Source organism: Abrus precatorius, unplaced genomic scaffold (genome assembly GCF_003935025.1).
Source record: "Abrus precatorius isolate BTA unplaced genomic scaffold, Abrus_2018 Scaffold7, whole genome shotgun sequence".
NCBI lineage: Eukaryota > Viridiplantae > Streptophyta > Magnoliopsida > Fabales > Fabaceae > Abrus > Abrus precatorius.
In genome coordinates this window covers 16,198,288-16,213,611 of record NW_020874417.1, presented here as the reverse complement: position 1 = coordinate 16,213,611, position 15,324 = coordinate 16,198,288, and positions in this window count along the sequence as shown.

The window sequence follows — 15,324 nt, the reverse complement described above, 5'->3', positions numbered from 1 at the left end:
CCCCACCAAAAACACTAAGATACCCCACAAAATCAACCAAGCCCCCAACTTTCTTTTTGTATACTCTTTGGCACTTGAGGAAGTAGGAGGCCAAGGAAAAAGATATTCACTTCCAAGAGGTGAAATAAAGCAAAAGGGAAGAGGAGAAGGATCACCCAAAGATCAAGGCAAGATCAACCCAAAAATACCAAGTAATGGGGGAGGGTACTTTTCATAATCAAGGGGAATACCTTGTTTAAATGGTTTTGAGTTAAGGGGAGCCTTAACCCTTTTGGCTGTAATTGAAGTGGTGTGTGTTGATGAATCCATGATTAAAATTTTGATTGAAATAAATAAATGTATGGAAATCACTAAGAACCACAAAGTGTTTGATGATGACTTTGCTTGTTATGTGGTTGGTTGTATGAAAATCTTGCATGTTTCATTTTGTGACTTATTTTTATGATGATATCTAAGTTGGATTCATGATCTTCTTTTGGATTGAAATTAGTTTGGAGTCAAAATGAATTTCCAAAGTATTTTTGAAAATTTATGAAAGAAACTTCTAAAAGGAAATGGATTAAAAATGGAAAATGACCATGATGAAGACCCTTGGACTTTTGAACATATTTGGACCTATGGACTACATGGGCAAATGATGAGAACAAACTTTAAAAAAATAAAAATAAATTTGAAAGATTGAACCTAAAAATAGGAAAATACCATGGACTTGGACAAAAAAAAAAAAAAAAACCTTAGAAATGCAAGATCCTTGTCCACATGTGTAGTAGGACCAAGAGAATGATTTGGACCATATTTGGACATGAATTAATGACCTCGAACATGTGGAAGACATAATGTACAATTTGATGCTTACCAAATTGGAGACAAGGACCTTTTCTCAATTAATATAAAATATAAGGATTAAGGTGTAAATAATGTAAAATATGAGAAAATCTTTAAAAGTGTTTTTTTAGTATTTTATTCATGAAGATAGTAAAATTTATATTATTTTGCCGCTGAGTTTATTTTATTTAGATTTATATTTAATTAGTTATGATTTTTATAAATTTTTGTTGCATGAAAATGGTATTCTGGAGCAGTATATCTTGATTTATTTTTGTCTCACTGTGTGTTTAGAGCGTTATTTTATTGATATTTTTTTTATGAAAATAGACTTCTTAATGGAAGTATACTCACTAATTTCACTTGATTTAGAATTGAAATAAAATAGTTATGAAGTTTTTAATATTCAGTTATGTATAAATGGTTTTCTAAGAACTGCATACTTTAAATAATTTTCTTCTTATAATTCAAGTGTGATTGTATTTTATTTATAATGTTTTCTGAAAGTATAAGTTATAAGGAAAATATTCTCACTGAGTTTGATCAATTTGGAGTTAAAATGAATTACTTATGATTTTTTCAAGGTGCTATTGCATGAGAGTAACGTTTTGTGCATGCTACTGAGAACTCTCTTTTCGTTTTAAAATGTATAAGTAGCGTTATGTTATTATTATTTTTGTGTAAAAATAAAGACTATAAGAGAAATATCCTCACTGGTTTGATGAATTTTGGACTTAAAATAAAATAGTTATGACTTCTCTAAATTAACTGATTCTGAGAAATGTGTTACTGTGAGTAATTGAGAATGTTAGGACTTATTCTGGAATATGGAAGCTATAAATTTTTAATTATATTTTTTGACGAAACTGGATAACCAAAGTGAAAGAATATCATTTGTTTCATGAATTTTGGTGGAGAATCGAATAACTTATGATTTTTCCAATAGGTTGTTGTTAAATTGTGCTATTCTGTGACATGTATTGAGAAATTAAAGCATGAATTGATGTCTGGGAATAGTTTTATTTTGAAAGTATTTTTACATGAACATAGAGATGTTAATGAGAATAATCTCACTGGTCTCATATGTTTTGGATCAAAATTGAATTTATTATGAATTTTACAATCAATTAATATCATAAACACAAATAATATCATAGCCATTGATTGTCCAACTGGCACATTATAACATTTCTATTTCAAGAGAACAATCAATTACATGGACATGGCTAACAATCAAAATTTGTTCAGATTTCATGAACTAGAAATGTTAATATAATTAAAAATTTATAGCTTCCATATTTCAGAATAAGTCCTAACATTCTCTATCACTCACAGTAACACATTTCTCAGAATTAGTTAATTTAGAAAAGTCATAACTATTTTATTTTAAGTCCAAAATTCATCAAACCAAAGAGGATATTTCTCTTATAGTCTCTATTTTTACACGAAAAAAATAATAAAATAACGCTACTTATACATTCTAAAACGAAAAGAGAGTTCTAGTAGTATGCACAAAACGTTACTCTCATACAACAGCACCTTAAAAAAAATCATAAGTAATTCATTTTAACTCCAAATTGATCAAACTCAGTGAAAATATTTTCTTGATAACTTATACTTTAAGAAAAAATTATAAATAAAATACAATCACACTTGAATTATAAGAAGAAAATTATTTAAAGTACGTAGTTCTCAAAAAAATATTTATACATAACCGAATATTCAAAAATTCATAACTATTTTATTTCAATTCCAAATAAAGTGAAATCAGTGAGTATACTTCCATTAAGAAGTCTATTTTAGTATAAAAATATCAATAAAATAACTCTCCAAACACACAGTGAGACAAAAATAAATCAAGATATATTGCTCCAGAATACCATTTTCATGCAACAGAAATTTATAAAAATCATAACTAATTAAATATAAATCCAAATAAAATAAACTCAGCGGGAAAATAATATAAATTTTACTATCTTCATGAATAAAATACTAAAAAAAACACTTTTAAATATTTTCTCATATTTTACATTATTTACTCCTTAATCCTTATATTTTATATTAATTGAGAAAAGGTCCTTGTCTCCAATTTGGTAAGCATCAAATTGTCCATTATGTCTTCCATGTGTTCGAGGTCATTAATTCATGTCCAAATATGGTCCAAATCATTCTCTTGATCCTACCACACATGTGGACAAGGATCTTGCATTTCTAAGGTTTTTTTTTTTTTGGTCCAAGTCCATGGTATTTTCCTATTTTTAGGTTCAATCTTTCAATTTTATTTTTATTTTTTTAAAGTTTGTCCTCATCATTTGCCCATGTAGTCCATAGGTCCAAATATGTTCAAAAGTCCAAGGGTCTTCATCATGGTCATTTTCCATTTTTAATCCATTTCCTTTTAGAAGTTTCTTTCATAAATTTTCAAAAATACTTTGGAAATTCTTTTTGACTCCAAACTAATTTCAATCCAAAAGAAGATCATGAATCCAACTTAGATATCATCATAAAAATAAGTCACAAAATGAAACATGCAAGATTTTCATACAACTAACCACATAACAAGCAAAGTCATCATCAAACACTTTGTGATTCTTAGTGATTTCCATACATTTATTTATTTCAATCAAAATTTTAATCATGGATTCATCAACACACACCACTTCAATTACAACCAAAAGGGTTAAGGCTCCCCTTGACTCAAAACCATTTAAACAAGGTATTCCCCTTGATTATTAAAAGTACCCTCCTCCCCCTTACTTGGTGTTTTTGGGTTGATCTTGCCTTGATCTTTGGGTGATCCTTCTCCTCTTCCCTTTTGCTTTATTTCACCTCTTGGAAGTGAGTATCTCCTTCCTTGGCCTCCTACTTCCTCAAGTGCCAAATAGTATACAAAAAGAAAGTTGGGGGCTTGGTTGATTTTGTGGGGTATCTTAGTGTTTTTGGTGGGGTTAAAAGCTTGATTCAAGATCCTTATAGTGGGGTATTGGGTGATCTAACTTGTAGGGTGCAAGTAAAGTGTTTGAGACGAACTTGGATGTGTATAGAGAGAATTGAGATGAAGAAGAAGTAAAGAGTTCTTGGTTGTATGAGAATTAGTATGAAAGGTCTTTTTCTCCTTCATGCATGGCTTTATATAGAAAATCTCTTCATGTTGGCCCACTCCCATGCATCTCACGGTTCCACCCTCTCTAACACAAGTCTTCATTTTCAATTTTGGTTCCTTTTTGGCTTTTTCTACAAGCCTACCCATGTGCACATTTGTAAATATCCAAAATTGCCCTTTCATGATAGTTTTGTAATTCTAGTTAGATTTTAACTTTCCTATTTCTATTTCAACCATTCCAATTACTTTTTGAAACCTATTTAAGTTAAATCCAATGGCCATGGTCATGGTTCAATTAGATCCATTAGATGAGGATTAGTCCACAAATTATTCATCATTAGCCTTATCTTCTTGAATACTTATCTTGTTGTTTTGGCTTAATTTCATAGTTCTTATGAAATATGCTCATCCAGCTGGGATTAAACCATAAATGACCTTATCTCTTAATCATGATTAGTCTCACATGGCTCCTTACTACTATTCCTAGCCCACTTTCTTTGGTTTTTGAGCCTCTTTTTGGGTGATTTTTGGATAATTTCTATACTTGCTCTTTTGGCTCCATACTTGCACATCTATAACCTCTACACATGGGCCATCTATCATAAAAATTTCATATTTTATCTCCTTCATTTGCTTGTCCAAAATGGGCCTCCATTCTAGGTGTTTTTAGGGGTATTTTGGTCATTTTAGTTAAATTTTACAATTTTATTTATTTTCCATTTTTGGATCTTTCTAAATTTCTTATAATTCATAAAAATATTTTAGATATTCTAAAATGTTAAATAAATTTTTTTTATTTCCTTTTCATATTACTCAATTATTTACCGATCGGACTTGTTTCGGTAAATTTTACTAAGGAAAATTCTAGTTCTCAAGTCTCTTTATACTACTTACTTTTAATTAAATGACGTTAATATAATGCAAACTCATTTATGAAAAGAGAAAAATTTGGGGTGTTACAACATCCACTGGTCACGTGGTAGAGCAGACTACATGGAACTCCATAGGCAGTAGACCTTTATAAAAATATTGGATCAGCAGCTGCTCATTGATTTGGTGATTTGGATAGGTTGCACAAAGCTTGTCAAACCTCTCCCAATACTCATACAAAATCTCTTCTTGTTGATGTCTGATCCCACTGATTTCCTTCCTGATTGCTACAGTTCTAGAGGCAGGAAAGAACTTCTCTAAGAATCTCCTCTTCATGTCATTCCAGGTAGTAATTGGTGTTGGCTGCAAGTAAAGCCAATCTTTGGCCACGTCACACAGTGAGAATGGAAATGCCTTCATTTTTACAAAGTCTTCAGGCACATCCACCTGTCGCATGGTAGAGCAGACTACATGGAACTCTATTAGGTGTTTGTGTGGATCTTTTCTTGCTAGTCCATGAAATTTTGGCAACAAATGTATCAAACTAGACTTCAATTCATAGGTGGTTGTGCCCTCTTGTAACTCGGGCACTTGGATGCAAAGTAGCTGATAGCCAACATCAGGGGCAGCTAACTCCTTCAAAGTTCTCTCTTGGTTGTTTGCATCCATATCTCGTGTACTGTGCTCTCTTTGTTGTTATCTTCGAAGCTTTGTACGTGTTCTCTCAATATCATGATCTAATTGATACAGTGTACCTGCTTTAGACCTGGTCATGCAAGGTTAGAATCACTAAGAATATCATGCACTTAATAAGCACTTACTAAGTAAACAGTGTCAGTTTACAAAGCATGTACCATGAAAATGTGAGATATGGATGAAGTGAAGCCTTGATAAATCTCTTTTTGGTATAAGAAAACACCATAAAAATTTTCAATTTTTTGAATTGCACAACTATGTGAACTAGATGCCTAAAATCAAGAAAAATAGGTCAATAAATGGCAGAAAATAATTTTTTTTAGGAAACATGCGATTTTTTAAAATCGAAAAAATCACAATCGGCAAATTTTTTTCTACCCCAGATGTATATGCAATAAAGCCAACTCTGAGTTTTCTAGCCAAAGTTATGCTTGTTTTTAAGTTTCCAAATTTTTTTTCTTGCTACTCACTTGTATATTTTTTTCTTTAACTATTTTTACAAATCTGCTGACTCTACTATCTAAAAGACACTAAAAGAAATGTGGACACAAAAATTCAATCAAAAATTCAATCTCTAACTATTTTATTTGATTTTTCTAAAATTGGGTGAACAGTAACCTATAGTGACAACCACAATTAAGACTAAATGCTCTGTTTTCCATCCTTACTACTCTATTTTGACTATGCAAATGTTCTATTATGAGTTACAAGGTATAAATTGTTCTCTAATTTGATCAATAATGCAGGATACCACACGTACAAGCAAATCACACAGAATTCAATACAAACTAAATGAAAGTAACACCCAAGAATTACACAAAGGAATTAAACCGAACAGTTAGTACACGATAGAATCAAAACAAAATGATTTGTATCCCCGACAATAGCGCCATTTTGACAACCACGTCGCATTGGTTTCAAACAAAACTAGATTTCTCAAATAATTTTACAATACAGAGAGCAAACCTAGGTCATATTACAAGGACACAAGTTCATTCTATTTCCAGTTTTAAGCATGCAACAGTGGAGATTGGGGGGTTTGTAGTTTTTGAGAATTCAACCAAAAATGTAAATTGGAATTAAATTGCATTAAGGCGAATAAGAAACAATGACAACCAGGAAAGTGAATTGGTAATGGAAAGTAAATTACAACCCAGAAAATCTAAAATGAATTGAAATTGAGTAATACTAAAATGGATCAAGAGAAAAATGAATGCAAATCAAAACGAATTCAAATCAAAATAAATGCAAATTAAAACGAATAGAATTGAAACTGAGAATAAAAAACATGAACTAGGATTGCTATATCGAATTTGCCTAAATCTTGAATGCAAAAGAAACCAATTAATCAATAGATCAATCTCACACTCAAGAATAAAAATCAAATTCAATCGAATTATGCATGCACAAATCTTAATCAAGAATTGCAATAAAGTGAAAAGACAAACTTGGAACGATCAATCGATCTTGCAATCCACGCTTGAGATGAGATGATTCGGGAGTTCAACCATGTAGTCACGAATCATAATGCGAGAAAAAAATAGTTGAATATCATAGCAGAATCAAAAATGAGAATTTGCAAAATCCAAAAAAAGGCAAGTAAATGGTAATGAAAAAGATTTTCTCTCAAAAGCGGGAAAGTCTTACAAAAAGGAAAATTATGAAAAGAGAAGACTTCAAAGTCAACCTTTTGACCCCTATATATACTAGTCTTAAATGAGACAGAAATAAATGGGCCAAGGCTGTGCCGCAAGTAATTACAATAAAATGTATTTTGGAAGATGCAATAAGACTATAAATGTGAGTACAGAATATTAGTCATCACATATACACAAATCTTGAACAAGAAATGCAATTAAGATGAAAGGACAAACTCGGAGCAATTAATTAATCTTGCAATCCATGCTTGAGATGATGCAATTCAAGAATTCAACCATGTAATCGTGGTCGAAGTGCAAGAAATGAATGAAAATCAAACGTTGCAGAATCGTATTGGAATGTAAATGGCAAGAAAAAGGTAAAAAAATTGTTGTTCTCTGGAGTGGGAAAAATTTTACAAAATGAAAATGTGAAAATTCGTCCATCTAAGTCAGCCTTTTGACCCCTATAAATAATGGTCTTCAATGAAAGGAAAAATAAATGGGTCAAGGCTGAACTGCAAATAATTACAATAAAAATCCTAAATACAAAAGCTATATTTTAACCTTAAACTACTAAAATTAATAAAACAAAAATAGCTCTGGACTCCAAACAGCATGTTCCATATGTCCAAATTGAAGCCTAGGAAGTCAGGAATCTAATGCAAAAAGAATAAGTCAAAAAGGATATCTACAAAGAAAGTTATGGCCAAAACAGTAGACAAAGGTCAGAGCAAAAAAATATGAAATATAATGTAAAAATAGTAAGTATTTACAACAAACTTCTATTTATTACGAAAAATGCAAAAACATGCTAAATGAAAGAGATAAGGAAAGAAAATGTATTTTAGAATAAGTTTAAAGAGATAAGTGCACGGTGTTAATACTTGGAGAAATGTTGAAGAAGGAAAGCTTAAACCACGCAGTTACTCAATCTTGATCTTCAAGTGAAATATTTCAAAATAGAAAGCAAAAAATCATTGAACCCCTTATCTGACATTGTATTTTGTTTCTCATCTTCACTTCACCTTTGCTGTTTTTCGTTTTCAAAACAAACATTGGCGTTGTTGTTTTTTTCCTTGTTTCCTAAGCACCATGGTTGTTAACAGAGGCGACGTTGTGGACATTGTCAACATTGTTAAGGTAAGTGTTATTTGATTAGATTATTTCAGGTTAGAGTTTTCTTTTGTAAATTTTTTCTTTACCTGACACAAATATTTGCTCTTTTTTGTATGTAGATGGCTTTCAATGCTATAATTCATTATGGGGGTCATTTTGAACTAGACCCTGTGATGCACTATGTTGGGGGCAAAGAGGCTGTTCCTGTGAAAAATATTAATATGGACAGGTGGTCATACTTTGAAGCAATTGGGATTTTAAAAGAAGACTTAGGTTACGGAGAGCACCCTGTGAGGATATAGTGGAAATTTGGTCCTTCTGACTTCAAGGAAATCAATTGTGATAGTGTAGTCCTGGACATGGCTAATTTTGCCATGTGTAATAGAGTGGAGGTTAAAATATATGTTGTTTGTGAAGGAGACAACGAGGGTGTTGTTGGGGGCAATTTTTCCAGTAATGAGGAGGAATCTTTAAACGAAATTCATTTACATGAAAGTGAGGATGATAGGACTGGTGACATGGATGATGAATTTGACAGGGACATTCCAGAATTTGGGTAAGTAAAAGGCAGAAAGAAGAAGTCATTTGCAAAGAAAGTGAATAAAGATGTTGAGGCTGAAGAGGTATATGTTCCTCAAAGTGTTCGTCACTCTGACACGTAGATGACATTATTATTTTTTTATATTTTTTAGTCACATATTTTTATCTTTTTTTTAAAAAATATATAAAAATTAAATATTTTTCTCTCTTTAATTTTTAAAAATTTATATTTTCATTTGTCATAATTTTTCAAAAATTTAACTCTAAAAATTAACATTTTTTTAAATTTTTTTCTTACTATTCTAACTCTAAATCACACTAAATATTTAATCTAATAAATAAAAATATAAATTATAAGTCCCATTACACGAGTCATTAAAACTCCTAAAATGAGAAAACTAAAAAAAAATAAAGTTATTTATAAGTTTAGAAAAACTTCCTAACTCTTTTTTTCATATTTAATTAAATTTTAAACAAAGATTAAGTATCACTTACCCCTTCCATTTTCTTCTTAACATAAAATTCAAATGAAAAGACTTGTTTTAACATTAAACAATAAAAATAAAAAATTCTCATATTTAACAAAAACATTAACGACTTATGACTAATATTTTGAAAGAGAAAAATAGAATATAGAAAAGATTCAAAGAATTAAGACATAAATAAAAATTAGACTATAAATCAATAAAAAAAATTAATAATTTACAATACTATAATTTACAAAAGTTAAATTAAAAAATATTTTCAAACTTTTAAAATTATTTTTAATAGTACAGAGTCAAATAAACTACTAAACATTTTTTTTATAATAAGTAGAGATGATAAAATAATAATAATTCAATGCATTACCATGGTAAAATATATAATTTTTAATAAAACTTACTATTTATTAATATGTATAGTGTCTAAATTATAAAAATAAATCTAAACCTAAAATTTATAATGTGCAACGCTAGCTTATTTATCATGCATTTAAAGTCCTCTTCTGTCATCTCTTTATTTACGTTAGAATTCTTATTCATTAACTTTCTATAATAATTATATCTAAAGACAATCAATTTGACAATAAATGAATACATTATTTTGATTTTTGAGTAAAATACATTTTCTTTCTTTATGATATAAAGATATTACAATATTATTTCATTTTATTCAAAAAAAAATATTTTGTAATTCATTTAATTTTATGCTTAAGATAAAAATAAACTAAACTTTACATAAATTTTATTTATTTTATAATTGATTTTATTAATTTTAAAATTTATTTATTTAATATATTATTATATTATAATTTTTGTATAAAATTATTTAATATATTATAAATTTTATGAGTTTTAAATAGATTATTTTATAAAGTTTAATGAGTTTTTTTTAAGTTAAACATGACATATTCAATTAATTAAATTTTAAAAAAAGTATAAATTAAATATATTATTTGCAATTATGTTAGGCTTTCTAAATGTTAGATATATATTATTAAATTTATTTTTAATTTAATATTCATAAATATATATATATAACATTATAATGACCCTTAAGAGAAATAAAGTAATTAATTAAATAGAAACAAAGTAAAATAATGAGACCAATAATTTATTAATTAGATAGATGCAATATAATTTATTAAAAATTAAAAAAGTATTAAAGAGAATAATTTAATTAGGAGTAAAAATTATTAAATTAAGAGTCAAAACCACATGATATTTATAATTTGTAATAATTTTTTTTATAATATAAATCGTAATAAATTTTAATGAATAACTAAAAATGTGTAAAAATAGAACATTAATGAATATATTACTAATATTTTTCTTATAATTAAAAAAACTTTGTATATTATCTTATAATTTGGGCCACAGAGTAACTTTTAATTTAATATTTTTAATATTGACGATTTGATATATTTTCAGCATTGTTCTGAAGATCTTTCATTTAAATAAGTTTTCCTTTTATTTTACAAAAAAAATAAAATAATAATAATAGTAGAACTTACTCTAACATTATATATATTCACAAAGTATAAACCACACGACATACAAATTAAAGTTGATCGAAGTGCCAAAAGCTACACGAGAATGGCTCGCACATTTGTCTCATTGATTTTGCAACATTTTATTTTGGCAGCCATGGTTATTGTTATGTTATCACTTGGTATGTACACAAATAGCAGCTAATAAAAATTTGCCAATATGAAACAATTTTTTATATGACTTGAAATTTTGATTAGAATGTGTTGTTTAAAATTGCAGGTGTGGAGAGCAAAAGATATTGGTGTCCAGGAACATGCGATGAATATCCTGACTGTGATTACAAATGCAAGATTAATGGCTTTGTGGCAGGGACATGCGTCCCCCCTCAATATTACTTTTGTTGTTGCTATACTCATCAACATATATAGTTTTTCCTAGAAAGCCATGTACTATACCAATAATCATTGGCTTCATACAAATAAAAAAACATTATCAGAAGCTGAGTTTTACCCATTTTACTGTCCATTTTTCAGTGATATAGGAAACTGATTCACCATTTAGCCATGCTAGAATCAGTTTAGCCATGCCTAACATAATTTTTAATTGTATCGTTTAACACTTTTTAAATTTTCAAGCTCATTATTATCGTATTTATTATTTTTGTCTCTCAATAATTACCAAACAATAAATATAAGATAGAATAATAAATGTGATAATTAATAATGTGACAGTTAATAATAATGAGAATTTCAAAATCATTAAATGATACAATTAATTGTCTAGTAAAATTACTTCATCTAATTTTTTAATAATACAAGGTTAAAAATATCTTCAAGATAGCTTTTATTCCCTCCACGGCTCCGCCTCTTTGAAAATAGTTATTTAAAGTTGTAGGAAAATATAAAATACATTTAATTATCATTATCATGTTTTTATTAAATGTATTATGAAATTTCTTAGTATACTAATTTTTTAAATTTATTTATTGCATAAATAAATAAATAAAGAGAAGATAGAAAATGAGATCTCAAATAATTATATTTTAAGAATAAATTTAGAAAAAAAATAATTAATTATACCTTGAAACTATATTTGGCTAAAATAATTTATCTCCTAGTATAAGATACTTGGTAAATTTTTGGATGTAATTATTCTATTCTGTATCTAAAATAAACTTAGTTTACTTTAAGTACTCGTAATCTATCTTGTAATCTAACTTATATAAAGTATTTTTTGCTAAATGTGAAAAGAAATTAGAGAAAAGAATATATATATTTTTATATTCACATAGAACAGAGAGAGATTATATATAATTTGTACATAAAATTATTTGTTTTAAAAAAATAATTACACTAATCTAGTATAGAATAAGTGAAGAGATTTTTAAAGATACAAATTTAATAGTTAAAATATTTTTGGTTCCTATAATTGCTTATTAATAACTCACATCAACATTCCCTTTTTAAGTTGGTGTAGATATCTTTAATATCTAACTTGTTAAGTGAGTTGTGAAATACTTTGCTAGAGACAGTCTTTGTAAGTATATCTGCTAGCTGATCTTCTAACTTCAAAAAAGGAAACAAAATTATCCTGTCTTCGAGGCTCTGCTCGATGAAATGTCAATCTACTTCAGCATGTGTTAGTGTGTAATACCTTACTTTATTTCAGTGTATCCAAATAGGCTCTGCTCTGTATACAAATAGGCATACTTGAGGTGGTCTGGCAAAGGGTTCAGCTCCAGTGATGGCTGTTACTGTGTGGATGATGAAGGAAATTGCAAAACTTCAGCAGCCATGAAAATACCAGAATCTGCACCTGCAAAGGAAGGTGAATGATGAAGGAAAGATTTGTCGCGAATCCTCATCAAAATATAAACATAAATTAATGTAATACTAGAGTGCTAACCTAGATCGTCTCCCAAGAATCATTAGATGAGTAACCAAATATCAAACATATAGTGTGCAATGTATTCAAAAAGCCAGTAAAAAAGGGGGGGGGGTTTGTGATTTCAAGTTCAATAAACTTAAGTAGAAAATTAAATTGCAAAGTTCAATCAATAAAATATAGTAACCCCTAGTTCATTCACATAGACTCTATCCCTATTCATCTCAAGATTTAATACTCTTCCTCTCCTTCCATAATTAGGCTAATTTAACAAGCGAAAATCAACCTTATGTTTTCATACGAATTAAGCAATTCGAGGGACTCCAATCTCTCATCCTAAGATTACGTAATCTTAGAAATAAACCTAGAATTAAGCAATTCAAGTTTAAAATCTCATTAAAAAGAATTAGGATTAATTAAGCAATGTCCCTCTCATTCAACCATTAATTCAATCCAAGAGATTAGGAAGAAAAAATTCATGAAAGAAAAGGAATTATATTAACATTCAAAAAACCATATGAACTCAGTAAGGATTACAAAATGTTTAGCCCTCCATGAGGATGGGTCTCACAATTACCAAATGAAAGCAAAGAGAAATCAATAACATCAAGATGAAAAATTAAAGAAAAGTGAAGAAGAAATGGAATTCAAATCCTAGGTTGGACCCTTGGCTATCACCTAAGGCCGACCTTTTAAGTACTCGTAATCTAACTTGTAATCTAACTTATATAAAATACTTTTTGCTAAAGGTGAAAAGAAAATAGAGAAAACAGAGAGAGATTATATATAATTTGTACATAAAATTATTTTAAAAAAAAAATAATTACACTAATCTAGCATAGAATAAGTGAAGAGATTTTTAAAGATACAAATTTAATATAATTGCTTATTAATAGCCCACATCAACATTCCCTTTTTAAGTTGGTGTAGATATCTTTAATATCTAACTTGTCAAGTGAGTTGTGAAATATTTTACTAGAGACAGTCTTTCTAAGTATATTTACTAGCTGATCTTCTAACTTCAAAAAAGGAAACAAAATTATCCTGTCTTCGAGACTCTGCTCGACGAAATGTCAATATACTTCAGCATGTGTTAGTGTGTTATACCTTACTTTATTTCAAAATAAAATATTTTTACAATATGAGAGGGAAAATAAAAATTTCATTTCTAATAACTTCAAACGCATAGTTTCAAGTATTTCAAAATATGGGATGGGTTACAAATTTTAATCAAGTAAATGCTACAGGACCTATTTAATACATCACAAATTTCAAAAATAATTTTCTAAGTCCTATAGTAGTGTCATCCATCCCCAATCACTGAGCTTGGTGCTAATCATCTTAGTCACCTGAAAAGTAAATGTAAAGGTGAGTTCTCTACGCTATCACACACACAAACACAAAAACTCACCTTGTTTATTTCATAACAACCTCTAATATAATAAAATCACACTTTAACAACATTAATTTATTCCTTTCAACAACACACACATATTTGCACATCAATTTATACACAGGTGCACTCACTGCACTTACAATCATTTCACATACACACGTACGCTCATTGCACATTAGCCACGCTCACTGTAGCACTGTGATCACAGTTTCCTAATGCCCTTAATCTTAAGAACTTACTCAATTTCACACCATTGATGGTCGCTGGTTAGCCCTCATCTCATGGATACAACATGTGTGGTCACAGGCCCCTTAGCAAAGGTATTGGTCAGAGGCTAAGTTAGGAGAAGAGTGTGTGGCCTGTGGTGCGCCTACGCTCACTATTGGTGTCACTACCACTCTCTTTTCCCCAAGATATTCCTATCGCCCTCATCTTTCACGCCCCCAGTATGTCGCTATAACCATTCATAGTTCTCAATCATTTCAGATACAATCACAATCAACATACTATTTACACACTTTCACCCACATTCTTATTCGTCTCACAACATTCATTATCAAACATGGCATATATACACGCATTCAACTATTTTCATCACACATTATCCAAAACCTACCACATTATGCTCAACACAAAATTCCCATCTAAACACACATTTTCCTATATTTTATCTCAATAACATTCCAATACCTAACAATATAAACGAATTTTAAATACAAAGAGATAGGGTAGAGTTCTCCCTTACTTCGGATTGAAGATCCATGATAAAATCAATGGCAGAAAGTCTCCTCACACAGTTTTCGTCCTAAATACATAGAGAACTCCATGAGAAATCAAGAAGAATGAAGAAAGAGTGAAAATCAAAAACCCTAACTCATTAAACTTACCTCCAAACGTCCAAAACACATCCCCAACCTTCAATCTAGAGTATAAATGGCCTTGGAGGCAATTTAATCAGTGAAAACGGGTTATAGGTCAAGAGAATTGAAGGAGAGATGAAGGAAAAAGTGGGAATTATGTTTTTCTAAACCCTAAACCCCTCAAATACCCCAAGAGTCGTGATATTCTCGCTACAACGAGGCATCTCTTGCTACAGCGAAAATATCAGACAATTTTGCACCTCACCTTCTGCATAATCTCGCTACAGTAAGAATGCAACAGAGACACCCATATCTTCTGTGATCTCGCTACAGCGAGAATGCAACAGAGACACGTCAATTGCTCAAGATGTAACACCCAGTATTTTTAAGTATTAATTAAAAAAGTATATGATATTAAGTGTGA